Raw genomic sequence first — 14,127 nt, 5'->3', positions numbered from 1 at the left:
AAATGCCTGGGCAACAATTCTTTCCTTTTTTCCTTAATCCTATTTGTGTGCGTGTATTGGGGTGTGCATTCCCAAGTGTATAATGCTCTCACACACCCCGGTGTATATTGGACTTATAATTACCTAAAAACCTAAAAACCTAAAAAAGAAAAGCGTACCCTCTCGCCAGAGTTTTTTTGGTGTGTTTTCTGATTGACTGCATTTCTTTGTTCGTTCTTCTTGCAACCATCTCATTCTTTATTTATTCGTTCGGGTTCTCCCTATATCGAGCTATCTGTTGTTTTGGTCTTCTGTGTACCGTCCTTGTGTTTTCATTGTAGTTAGTCAGCTCTCTTAACATTCTGCTGGGGTGGTTTCTTAGTCCGTTAAAAATTTCATATGCTCTCTCGTCTAGCGTGCGTAGGATTCTTGTTTGTCCTGAGTCTCTATATACATATCTCAAGGGTACGTACCTTGGTATCTTAAGGGCATCTCTGACTATTTGATTTTGAGTAGTCTGTATCTTTTTCCTGTTTGTTTTACAGGTGTGTCCCCACGCAGCGGATGCATATGTTAGGACTGGCAGGATAATACTATTCGCAACCCTGATTTTGGTTTTAAATCGTAGTTTACTTTTCCTTCCAATAAGTGTTGAGAGCTGACTTTTCAACGCTTTGGCTTTGCGTATTTGCTGATTGATGTGCTCAGTGAACGTTAGCTTCTTATCTAGATGTACCCCTAGGTATTTAGCCTGGTTGGTCCAGTCTACTGGGGTGTTTTCAATTGTAATTTCGCGATTTGGTACACTTCTTCTGTGACTAAACATTACAGCCTGTGTTTTATCTGGATTTAGGGCTATTTTCCATTTTATGCACCATCTTTGGAATCTGTTTAGTGCTCTTTGCAGATGATTAGCTGCATGATCCGGGTTTCTCCAGCTAACAGCTATTGCTGTGTCGTCAGCGTAAAGACTCAACAGAGAGCCTGGCTCTTTTGGCGTGTCGGCCGTATAGATGGTGTACAGGTACGGCGACAGCACCGCTCCCTGAGGCACACCCGCCTCCAGGGTCCCGACTTCGGATAGGGTTGCCCCTATTCGAACTCTGAACCTTCTGTTGGCAAGATATGACGCAAGGAGGCATGTCATCGCCTCACTGTAACCAAATTCATTCATTTTATAGATGAGTCCATGGTGCCAGACTCTGTCGAAGGCTTTGCTGACGTCCAGAAAAGCTGTAGCTGTGTACATTTTTTCATTAAATCCTTTGGTGATGAATTCTGTAAGTCGTAGTACCTGTAATTCACAGGAGTGTTCGCTTCTGAACCCGAATTGAGCCTCTGGTATGGTTCCTAGCATTTGTGATTCTTCATTGAGTCTTTTTAGTATAACTCTTTCCGCTATCTTGCTTATAGATGATAATAAGCTGATAGGTCCGTAATTTTGCGGAAATGTGCCGTTTTTACCAGGTTTTGCAATCATTATTACGTGTGCCTCTTTCCACCTATCTGGGAAATATCGTAGTTTTAGCATGTTGTTTATTATGTTAGTGATATAAACAATAGCTTTTGTTGGTAGATTTTTCAGCGCCCTATTTGTGATGTTGTCGGGTCCTGGGGCTTTTTTGGCATTTGTCATTTTTATAAGTTCCTTTATTTCTTCGGGAGATGTATGTGTAATACCTATTCTGCCCTTTTTCCTTCTAAGTCTTCTCGCTGTTCTTTCTACCTCTTCTTCAAAGTCTATGTCATCGTCGGGGTCTTCGTTGTTTCTACACGCCCTTTCTAGTTGGTCCTTCATGACTTCGGCTTTGTCGATTTCCGTATGGACAATCCCGTTTACTCCGTGTAGGGGAGGTATGGGTTTCTTGTCCTTTCGAAGGATTTTAGATAACTTCCAGAAGGCGGATTTGTTAGGATTTAGCTCATCGATATAGGAGTCCCAGCTTTCATTTCTATGATTTTGAAGTTGTTTTTTCACTTCCCTGTCTAGCTCATTTGCAATCCTTTTGTCTTCTACCATTCTTGTGCGGTAGGCTCTTCTTCTTTTCCGGTTTTTCTCTTTGATTAGGTTTTGAAGTTCTATACTTATATCCCTGAATCTTCCTTTTTGTCTTGTGATTGTTTCGGTTTTGGAGCTGGCATCGATAGCATTGTTTATTGCTTGTTCTAGTTTTATTACACTGTCTTCTAGTTCTGTAATATTATTAATTGTTGGGATGTTACCGATGTTCTCGCTCACAATTCTTCTAAAGTTTGGCCAACTTGTTTTCTTTCTGTTGTGGGGCTGCAAATAGTTCAATTCTGTTGCGCCCAGGGTCAGGACGATTAGGTTATGTGTCGAATCGCCTTCATTTAGAGAGTGTATCTCGTATTGTTGACCCACGTTGTGTAGGATTGCAATGTCGAGATACGTAGGGAGTTCTCCGTGGAAACATGTCGGTTCTGTTGGTCCGATGACATATGTGTTCGGTCTGTTCTCGAGATGGTTGCAGAGATATCTTCCGTTTCGGTTGGTCGTCCTGTCAAACCAATTGGGAGATCTAGCATTTAGGTCTCCAATAATTACAGTTGGCTCTTCTGAGTTCAGTATTAGGCTCAAATCTTCGTTGAAAATCGGATCATGTGGTCTAACGTAAGCTGACACTATTTTTAGTGTTTCGTTGTTGGCCTTAAGTCGAATAATTGTGGCTTCCATTGTCACCAGTCCGTCTGGTGTTGGGATGTGCTCGTGTTCGAGTCCCCTTTTGACTAATATAGCTGTTCCTCCTGATAATGCTCTATGATCCGTTCTATAGATATCGTAGCCTGGAAATTTTGTTTTTTTCCTTTCCACTAGTTTGGTTTCTTGAAGGGCTACGATATCGAGCTCTAATCTGTTTATTATTTCATCCAGAAGGTTGATCTTTTTGAATATTCCGCCGGAATTCCATGACCCAATGCGTAGATCTTCGTTTTGGTTTGCTAACATTTTCGGACGGCTTCTCCAAATGCAGTCATCATTTTTGTTGCTTTGTCCATCATGGACATCATTTCCATCATTTTGTTATTATACTCTGTATGGAAGTTTGCGATGAGGGTAGCTGCGTCCTGTACCGACACTTCTTGTGGTTGTGCTGGAGATTCTGAGGTGGTTTCAGCGGATTTTTTCGCTGCCTGTGCGTAGCTGACTCCTTTGTTGATTGGAGCGCTGTTTATGGGTCTTCCTACCGGTCTTGTTGGGGCAGGTGTTTTCTTTTTGGGGGCCTTAGAGCATCCTCTATAATTTGCTGTGTGCGCTTCACCACAGTTTGCACATTTGGGGTCGGTTTCCCGGCTTTTCTCACAGTCGTTACTGATGTGGTTTTCTCCGCATTTTACACATCTGGATCCGCAATGGCAAGCCTTTGAGCTGTGATAGAACCCTTGACAGTTATAACACTGTAGGGTGTCTTTTGTGATTTTGAATTCATCCTCCACATAGATGCGCATGTAGCATATATCAGATATTTTTTTAATTTTTGCAACGTCTTCCTCTTTGAGGGTGACGATAAAATGTGGCAGTACTTTTTTATCAGCTTTTTTGGAGATCATATTGATCACCCTTGTTGCTTCTATTCCTTTATTGTATAGTTCGTCTTTAATTGCTACTGTGCTAGTAGTAGCAGATAGCCCTTTTATAATGACTCTTTTTAGTTTATCGCTATCTATGGGATATGCGATGAATTCTACTTTTGGACTGTGTTCTTCTAGGATGTGTACCATTCCTAGGTAATCTTTTCTGGTTTTTGTGTTAATAACAATCGATCTGCCTGATCGTGCAAACTTATTGACTGATATTATGCCTTGGTTGGCTGCTCTCTGCAGGATTTTTTGGTGTTCTCCTACAGTTTTTAGGATTATCGCCGGTGGTTTCGGCTCTTTTACTATAGGCTCCTCGCTTGTTTGCGGTGAGTCTTTTGGTAAGTCGTTTTCTTTTTCAACTTGGCTATTTTTGCTCAAGTTATTTTGGGCAGTTTTCTTTTTCTGGCTTCTTTCATGAGCCTCTTTCGCAGCCTTGTTAAATTCGATTTCTTTCCGCTGATTTATTATCTGCGTCTGCTTTTCGGCGACGCTTATTTTTGTTTTCACACTACTGTCTGATTTCTCAGTAGTGGTGCCTGTCTTTTTTCCTTTTTTGTTTTGGACTTGTGTCCAACCTGCAGGTTCTTTGGTTGTTATGATTCTTTCCGGCTCTTTAGGCTTGCCTTTGCTACCGGATGGCTTTACGGGGGGAGGTGAACCGATTCCTAGTTCCACTAGCTTTACAACGTCATTATCGAGGGAGGCTTTCCACGGGTCGATTTCCATTATTGACTCTTCTTTCTCCTTGGCTGCTGTTAATGCCATTATATGTTGTACAAGTTTTTGTATCTCCTTGTCCTTTTCTTTGTTTTCGTTTCTCAGCTCAGTCATCTGAGCGAGAAGGTCTTGGATTTGTTTATTTGCCTTTTCCTCGCGGATACGGCTTTCTTCTTTAAGGGATTTGATCTGTTCCGTCAGTACATTGACCGACCTTAAAAGCTCATTGGCCTTTTCCCTTTCCGCCATTTCTCTGGCCTTTTTCTTTACTTCTTCGTCTTCCGAAGAGTCTTCTTTGGGCCTTAGCCTTTTCATTTTCTTGCCGATTTCGGGCTCGGCTTCATTTTTGGAGACGTTGTCCACGGCGGGTTGTGTCTCTACTACAGTTGGGGGTGGGGCTTCGCGCGATTCTACAGCTGGGCTCGGCTCTTCGTCGATGGCGTCCATCGTATTGATATCGTCATCGGTGTCGATTTCGCTTTTTTCTTCCTCCGACTCGGGCAGATAGGAGTCATCGTCAGATATTACGATTTCTATGTCGTCGATCGCGGGATTAGTCGATTTAATAAATTTATTATATAGCTCGATCGAGCTGTCAACAGAGGGGTTTGATGATTCGGCTAAATCATTCTCTTCTTCTTCTTGTGTTGTCACCTGCGTGACAACACTTTCTGGGGGGGGAATATCACTCATATTGCCGTAAGGCAGTGAACAAATAGTTCATAAGATATAAGAAAATTCTACTTAGACGACTCTGTTTTTTTTCCACCGACTGACCGCTGTCAGTACGGCTTACTGGGTGCCGTCCTAGGTACCTCGCGGTAGTTCACTCCCTGTATTCACAGTGAGGGATCCTCTTCCTGTTTCTTACACCTCAGGAGCAGGGGCCGTTTCTGTCCGACCTTGTCAAATGTCAAGGCCTTACAGTGTCATCCCTGACGACACACTGAGGTGATCCCGAATTCTTCGCAAACGCGAAGCTATTATAGCCTCCGCGAGGAGCCTATAAAAACAGCTCCTCGACGGTTTAACTAGTAACAACCTCGCATCCGCTTTTCGCTAATATGTAGGACAAGTGCCTATGCCACACTCGGTGTCTTACCCACCGGGAGCTGAGAAGCTCCGTTGACAATAGGTCAGTCGCCCCCACCTAAGCACGCTTCTCTCTCACGTCCGTACTGTTCGGCTGCTCGAGTCGAACTTTTTCTGTTACCATACCCTTTGTTAATGACTTAAGTAGTTACCAGTTCGCATTATCAGGTAGAAAGGAAAGTTAGTTCCAGCGATCTCTCAGTTTGAGAATTCTAGTTACTAATTATATCTAAGCAATTAACTTCCAGGTAGGATTATAAACAGAGGTATTAAAGATTAAAGAACACTGTTGTTCGACAGTATTAGAAAAATTTAATAATTTTGTTAGTTTTGATTTGACATTTTTTTTTCAAATCTAAAGGAAAAAGATGTTTCTGTTTATTTGACATGTTAGTTTGTTCACTGCAGGTTCACCAGACTATTATTGTAGAATGAAATTAAAATTATATTGCAAGAGAGCGCAAATCGGCCGATTAAGGAAACTATAGTAGTTAGATATTTCTATTATGAAAATTGCAAAGCGCAAACCGGTCGAGCGCAAACCGGCCGTATTCGGTCCGATCTGCCTGTATATGATTTAAGAGCATGTATTAATTTGCATATTTTGATATACAGGAATAGCAGTATATTGGAAAATCCATTTTAAGTAAAATGTGAAAGTATTATATTCGGCTGTTAAGCTCATTTCTTGTTGTACCCATATGCATATTGCTCGGTATCATTAGTGGTATTACCGTGCGGGTGTTTAATATTATAGACTTTCCGGAAAAGATAACGTTAGTAAATGCCTATTATATTTTGAATATTACAAATACTACCAGTACTTCCGGCTTTATGAATTATTCTAAGATAAACAACCAATTATAAATTTTAAATGTAGGGAGGTATCTTAAATTGTTAGTTTTTTGTGAAAATGCCTAAAATAGCAAGGGAAAAATAAAGTTGTTGTGATTTGTTCCCTTTTTACAACACACGTAGCGGGCCAGACGCTGGAACTGGCTAAGTATGTAGACTTGGATTAAATAATCTTTCGTCGAAACAATTTTTTAAGTCGAAATGGTAATAATAATGCTTGACGAATTTAAAGGCATTTTATTTTACATTGCACTGTTACAAAAAATAGTTATTTACCAACGTATTCACTAAAATATTTACTTTTCTGCCATGCGAACAAAAGTTTACGTTGGGCGCGTGTATTTTTACACAAATCTTGAGAGGTCGAAATGTACCTACCATTAGGTACGGGAACAGAGAACGGAGTGTGTGAAGGCTAGTATTCTGTAGTACTGTCAGGTACGGTGACCCAGAACGAAGTCTTTGAATGCACACACACACATGTGATCAACCCTGCCCCTAAGGAACATGTGTATACCATGATAAAGTGAGATATACATGTCCGAGGATCAAACCGGTAACACTTCGCTATTGAGGTGGTACCTACCTGACCCCCAGGCTTTTCCTCCACCCCTCCTCAACGTGTGACTTACGTGATGAGGTTTATGATCTGAAAGTTACTTTGGGTGCCCTGGGTAATGGGACACCCTCTGTTTTTATTGACTGTGGTTAAGCCATCTACGATGTAGCAAACATATCGGCTTTTCTCCCTATTTACTTTACTGATTCTATAGAAGTTCCTTTAACTTGACATCGGGACTGGTGTCCGTAAAAGAAAAAAAGTGTGTATTCCAAACAGAGAGTCACCAGCCTGGGCTAATGACTCTCTGTCCGAAAAGAGTGTGTGCTCGTACAATCAGCCGCCGAATTGGCAAAATAAATTTTGTTCTCCTTGCCGGCTGAGCATCTGAGTAGGGTCCGGCCACCGAGCCCATGTATGCCGCACATGACCTCAGTGCTCGGAATTCGCGATAGGATCCGCATTCGATCTGCCTTTATACCTGACGGCTGGTATAAAAGGCCTCACGGGCCTTTTATACTTTTTAATTAGTTTTTTTATATCTTTATACGAAACAGCAGATGGCGTTCGGTGTTCTGAAGAAGACATGATTTTGTTTAGACAGTGAGCGATTTTTTTGTTTTTTTTTTTGTCTTAAATACTACGACTAATCTAACTTAACTATGGAGTGTGCATTCCCAAGTGTATAATGCTCTCACACACTTCGTGTATATATATTTTGGGTTTTGTCTTTTTTACTACATCTATAATACTATGTGTGCGTGTGTTGGGGTGTGCATTTCCAGGTGTATATTACCCTCACACACCCCGGTGTATATTGGTCTTTTTCCCTATCATTTTATTCCCGCCAGACTGTGACAGAACTGCTGCAGCCATCCAAACCCATCCAACCAACCATCTCTTGATTGGTTGCAGTGGCTCTGTCCCATTTTTTTGTGCTCACTGACTAAAATACGTTAGTTTGACTCCTCTGTGGTTATCGTATTTGTTCATTTTATTCCTCTTCCCTATATCCAGTTAGTTGTTGCTTCGGCCGTCTGTGCACCTTTCTTGTGTTGATGTCGTAGTCTGTCAACTCTCTTAGAATCCTGTTGGGGTGGTTTCTGAGTCCGTTGAAGATATTGTAGGCTCTTTCGTCCATTGTTCTTAGGATCTTTTCTGGCCAGAGTCTTTAAATACATATCTTAGCGGTACGTATTTAGGTATATTTAATGCCTCTCTGATCATCCAGTTTTGGGCTATTTGGATTTTCTTTCCTTTTTTGCATGTGTGTCCCCATGCGGCACATGCATATGTTAGTAAGGGTAGTATTATGCTGTTAGCTACTCTCATTTTTGTTTTGAATCGAAGTTTGCTCTTTCTATCTATTAGTGAAGAGAGTTTACTTCTTAGGGCTTTTACTTTGTAGACTACTTGCTTTACATGTTCAGTGAAAGTAAGCTTTCTGTCTAATATTACTCCGAGGCATTTAGCCTCGTTTGTCCATTCTACAGGGGTATTGGCAATGGTGATCTCCCTGTCCGGTCTACTTCTTCGGTGTCTGTACATGATGGCCTGTGTCTTTTCGGGGTTCAGGACAATTTTCCACTTTATGCACCATCTTTGGAATCTATTCAGAGCGCTTTGCAGGTGCTGGCAGCTAGGTTAGGATCTCTACTGCCAGCTGCTATGGCTGTATCGTCCGCGTACAGACTAACCAGTGTTCTGAGGTCTGAGTATCAGCTGTGAATATAGTATATAAGTACGGCGATAGCACCGCTTCCTGAGTCATACCAGCTTCCAGGGCTCCGAGCTCGAATAGGGTTGGTCCGATCCGAACTCCGATCCGAGCTAGGTTGCTCACTTTATAGATCAGACCTTGATGCCATACTCTATCAAAAGCTTTATTCACGTCGAGGAACGCCGTTGCTGTGTAGAACTTTTCGTTAAAGCCTTTAGTGATAAATTATGTCAGCCTAAAAACCTGCAGTTCACAGGAGTGTTCTGTCCTAAATCCGAACTGAGCCTCTTGAATAGATCCCAAAGCTTGAGAATATTCGTTGAGTCTGGTTAGGATGACTCTTTCTGCTATTTTGCTTACTAATGACAGTAAACTAATCGGTCGGTAGTTTTGTGAAAAAGTGCCGTTTCTTTCCGGTTTCGCTATCATAATCACGTGAGCTTCCTTCCATCTGTCCTGGAAGTATCTTAATTTAAGCATGCTGTTTATGATGTTCGTAATGTATACGAATGCTTTCTTCGCAGATTTTATAGGGCTCTCTTTGTGATATTACCCGGTGCTGGTGCTTTTTTTTACATTTGACATCTTTATTAAGCCTTTGATCTCTTCAGGAGAGGTATGTGTTAAACCTGTTCTTCCCTTTTTCCTTTTTAATCTTCTGGCTGCGTATTCGACTTCTTCCGTGAAGTCTGTCATCGTAGAGGTGGTAGTTGTTTGTACATACTCTTTTTATTTTGTCTTTTAATACCTCTGCTTTGTTTGTTTCGATATATACAATTCCATTTTCCCCGTGTAGTGGTGGGATAGGTTTTTTATATTTTCTTAATATTTTTGATAGCTTCCAGAACGAGGAATTATTGGATTTAATTCCTGGATATAGGTGTCCCAGCTTTCGTTATTGTGATTGTATAGCTGTTTTTTACCTTTTCTATTTTAGTCTCTGAATGTCGCTTCAATTCAGCATTTTATAGGGAAAAGAACCGCCAAATTTTCAACGGTTTGTAACAAACTTTAAAGGTACCAACGGCGGGTTTTAATAAGCCAGTTTTTTATACATTTGCGTAGAAACTGCGTAATAATATAACAATAGAACTAAAAGATATATTGATAACATCAAATGTAGAAAATTGGCCTATTTTGGACACGTAGTAAGGGGAGACCGATATAATATTCTTCAACTTATTATGATGGGTAAAATCGAAGGACGCAGAGGAATTGGTAGAAAGCAGGCCTCTTGGTTGAAGAATATCAGGGAGTGGACAGGAATAAGGAAAGCTGAGCAACTCTTTAGAATAGCTCAAGACAGAGACAGTTTCGCCATGTTAATCTTCAACGTCAAGGGGACTCAATAGGGCACATTAAGAAGAAGAACTAAAAGATTTATTGCTCTTTTACGAGTTCAGAGAACAAATAAACATTATTGACCCAGTTCTACGTAGACAAAAAACTTGTTTTTTGTAACGAATAAGCGAAGCGGTTGGTACGAGGAAAAAACATTTATGACCTGTTGTGGTCGCAAAAATGATAACTTTTTATATTAAGAAGAGGAGAATTGGCGGTAACATAATATCGAAGCATGTTTAGATTCCAAAAGAAACAACCTGTTTTAGCGGGCGGACGAGACAAAAAACTTGTTTTATTTGAGCTGAGATATATCGAAAATAAATAGAATATATTTTAGTGTTTTATTAATAACAGCAACAAAAATAACGAGGGATTATTGGTAATATGTTAAGACTTTAACACAAGTCTTTTAGGAAGATGTTTTGAAAGCAATAATTAACTAAAAGTTATCTACAGTAAAAAGATATTTTGCACTATTTTTTATAAAAAACTAAGATTTCTATCATAACCTGTCTCTGTCTTATTAAGACAGAGTCCTGTTCAGTCCTGTCCAGTATCCTGTTTTCTTAATGATACTTCCACCATTTAATATAGTTAAAAAAACTACTAGAAGTAAATTATTTCTAATCCATTTAAAAAACTTAACTTTCGAGTAATATATTTTTATTTATTTTCAATAAGAGGTAGGTACAGGATTATTATTGCAATAGATAACTATTGCTAAATTTTGTTTTTTATGCAAACGCCCCTAACACATTTCAAATTATAGCCGCATACTGCAAAATTTTCTTCTCCACAGGATTCGCCATCACCTAAAATATAAAATATTTTAATAATGTAATAATGAACAGTGTATTACAGTAAACATGTCTTTACAATGTAACCTCGGAAACCTTTTTTGGATGGTGCTAGAAAGGTCACCAATGGAGACACTGCGGACGACAGCCAGATAGTGGGTGGAGAGCGAGTCGTGGGTTTGAAATTAGCTTTTGGAACCGGGAATGGGCCAACGGACGAAATTAGTAAAGATAGGACAGTATAAGATATATTAGAAAGATATATTATATAAGAAAAGATACAGAAATAAACAAAAAGATAGATGGGTAAAATTACCAAAGATACGATAAGATAGAAAAAGGGCGCCACTTAACTTTTTAGGGTTCAAGAGGAAAATTAAAAAACCTTAGAAACGAAAAGAGATAAGGAAAGATATTTAGGTTCTGTTAGTTATTTAATAATAAATATATTAGGTGGACTCCGTCCACCTACTTACCTACGAAACTTAATTAGCCTGATCTTTCTCCTTGTCGAAGGTATAATAATAATTTAATATTATAAGCAAATATTCAGAGGTATTATTTTATCAGAAAACTTGGGAGTCGAGAAATAAAATTCATGGATAAAACAAAACAATATATTTAACAACACAATTAAATAGGTGGCTGAATGTAAACACAAGTAAAAAAAAAGCACCATCAATTAATAAATTATACATATGAAAATAAACAGTATTATGATCAAGAAATACCTTTACAGATACAATATAATAAAATCATGCACAGATTAAATTATCAGCAAAGAGAGCCTGGGAGTATTTTAAAAAAATCAACTAAATCTGATTAAAGAATTCTCTCTTGGCTGTTTATGGGCTTATCTCGAGATAACGGGTACAGTACATTTAAAAATGGATAGCAATTATCGCAAATAAAACAAGATTAATTCAATTTAAATTCAAAAGAATACAAAAAGATTACAATAATTCTGTATTATAAAAATGAAACCAACCCGCACTTGGTTGTAGGTTAACTGTCTGTCCCGCACTGTTTTTAGTTTAATTAATAACTGTTCTTACTGAACATTGAATGTTCATAATTATTATTTGTGAGAAGTTCTTATTAACTGATTGAAAGTTCGTATGAAAATATTAAATGTTCTTCTAATTGAATTGCCAAATCAGTAGTTAACCTTAAGTACAGGTGACAAAATGGTTGACGCAGATTTGTCCAGGATTGGGTAATCTTATTCCAATATTATTCACCCAGATAATTGAAGGTAATAGGATTACGATAATTTACAATAAATCTCGATGACTACTGCACTATTTCACTGATTCTACTATACTTTACTAGTATCAAGCACTGAATTTAATCAAAATGAAGGTACTTTATAACAATGTTTAATCTAATATGGTATTAGATTAAGATATGTTAAAGATTTAAGTATACACACACTTAAAGAAAAAATACACAGAGAACTGTAAGATAACCAAGTGTCTTTACTCGAAGACCGTACTGCCCAGAGTCCTTTTTTTCCTCCTAAAATATAACAAGCTTAAAAAAAAAAAGTAGTATATCCCCCACTCAAAAATGACAACTTGCCTAAAAGGACGCCAGGCTGTTTCCATCTCTAGGAAGATACCCGAATATAGAAAAGTTCGAGGTAAGTAACGGGAATCTTGTCGTTGGAAACCGTGAGAAGCGATAGAACCTTTTGAATTAGGTTCTTTCAGAAAGATACTATAAAGAGCTTTTACGACTGCATTTACAAATTATAAAAAGGATCCGCCTGAATAGTCGGTATGTTCGTGATAGTCGGTATGTTCCAATAAACATTGCTAAGGGCGAGCGAGCCCTTACTATCGATTTGCGGATATGGTCATGGGCGTATTAGCAACAGGGGTAAAGGGATTAAAAATTATTTCCTATTTTAATTATAAACAAAATGTTGAAACAATATATAATGAGTTGCCTATTATTAGGCCCTGATATTAAGTTCAACTAACCGAAGAATTTATTTTGAATGGGTCAAGATCATTAGATTAGAACTAAAATGCTACATTTATTCCATACTTCTATATATTATGGAGACGTGGTCCATAAATAAATACAGCTGCAACAAAACAGAAGCATTCGAACTCTGGACTAATAGAAGACTATTAAAAATTCCATGGACTATTAATATAATAAATTCAGAGATACAAGGAAAAGCAGAGAAATGAAATTACTGGTGAACATCAAAAACCAAAAACTTTTAACAAAAACAATATTTTAAACATATTTTACAGAAGAAATAAATGTCAACTTCTATAAAACGTAATAGAGGGAAGAATGGTAGAAGAGAGAAGTAAGTATAGATAGAAGAAAAATATTTTAGTTGCGAAATTTAAAAGAGTGGTTAGTCAAACTTCAAATCGGAGACCGAACATGAAGAAGAAGATTATTGAAATAGAATACAATATATTATAAACACCGTAAAGGTCTGAATTTTTATAAAATTTAAGAATATAACTTTAAAAAATATAATCGTAATCTGTCGTAATAAGAAATATTCGTAAAAGTAATGAAAAATGTATAAGATAAAAATTACCTTTAATTTTGTAACACTGTGGGCAACACCTGCATAATTCGGGATAATCCATTTCAACATAATCGTCTGTACATGTTGGTATATCACAATTATGCTTTCTAGTAAGGCAATAATGGGGCCCACAATCTTGTCGTGCAGCAGTTTCCACAAACAGATATACCATCGATAGCAATATAAAAAGAAAAACTGTAGAGGAAGTCATATTCAAGCTAAACAAATTTTAAATGTAAAATACAGGAGTCTCTTGCAAATAAGTGTTCTTGATTATTGTGTGGAAATTTATGTATACTTTTAACGGGTTTCCCCTTTTTACAGCACTAAAAATGCAATGTTAATTTATTTATTAACGGATAAACCATTTTACAATATACTGAGTTCCTATAATAAAATATAAAAATTTTTAGAATTTACATAATAAATACATACAATAACTAACAAATACATTAAAAAAACTGTATACAAATATAAATATTGATTAATGTAGGAAGTAAAAAAATATTATGGAGGAAATACGTCATAAATAAAACTGCTTAGGTAGAACTTCTAATATGTTGTTTTATTGTGTAAGTATTTTGGAGAGTTGAAGATATCTCTGTCTGATTAGAAAGAATAAGCTGAATTATGTAGACACATTCTTCTTCTCCTCCTTCTTCCTCAGCTTTTTCCTTTTCACGTCGTTGTTCCCTAATTTTCTTCGCCATTCATTTTTTTCCATCGTAACTTCTATATTTAAACCTTTATCTCTCATGTCCTTTGCCACACAGTCTTTCCCACAACTTCTATTAGCTCTATTCTTCATCTTATATATAGGGTGACAAGAAAGTGCCTTTAGAGTAATGAATTGTTTTTGTTATACTATAGAGGGAAACACAATTAATTTATTCAAAATATCGCT

At 37.8% G+C, this 14,127-nt stretch overlaps 1 long non-coding RNA gene across 1 annotated transcript; it reads right to left on the bottom strand.

Annotated features, from left to right (window-relative positions):
* Positions 1–10,512: 10,512 nt before the first annotated feature.
* On the bottom strand, positions 10,513–13,588 carry LOC140441704 (uncharacterized). Its single transcript, XR_011951029.1, has 2 exons — positions 13,233–13,588; positions 10,513–10,678 (listed from the first exon to the last, which is right to left on the bottom strand). It is a non-coding gene; the product is annotated as an uncharacterized lncRNA (long non-coding RNA).
* Between the last annotated feature and the right edge of the window lie 539 nt (positions 13,589–14,127).

This window comes from Diabrotica undecimpunctata, chromosome 1 (genome assembly GCF_040954645.1).
Source record: "Diabrotica undecimpunctata isolate CICGRU chromosome 1, icDiaUnde3, whole genome shotgun sequence".
NCBI classification, from domain to species: domain Eukaryota; kingdom Metazoa; phylum Arthropoda; class Insecta; order Coleoptera; family Chrysomelidae; genus Diabrotica; species Diabrotica undecimpunctata.
The sequence above is the reverse complement of the archived record's forward strand: the minus strand, read 5'-3'. Positions and strand labels throughout refer to the sequence as shown.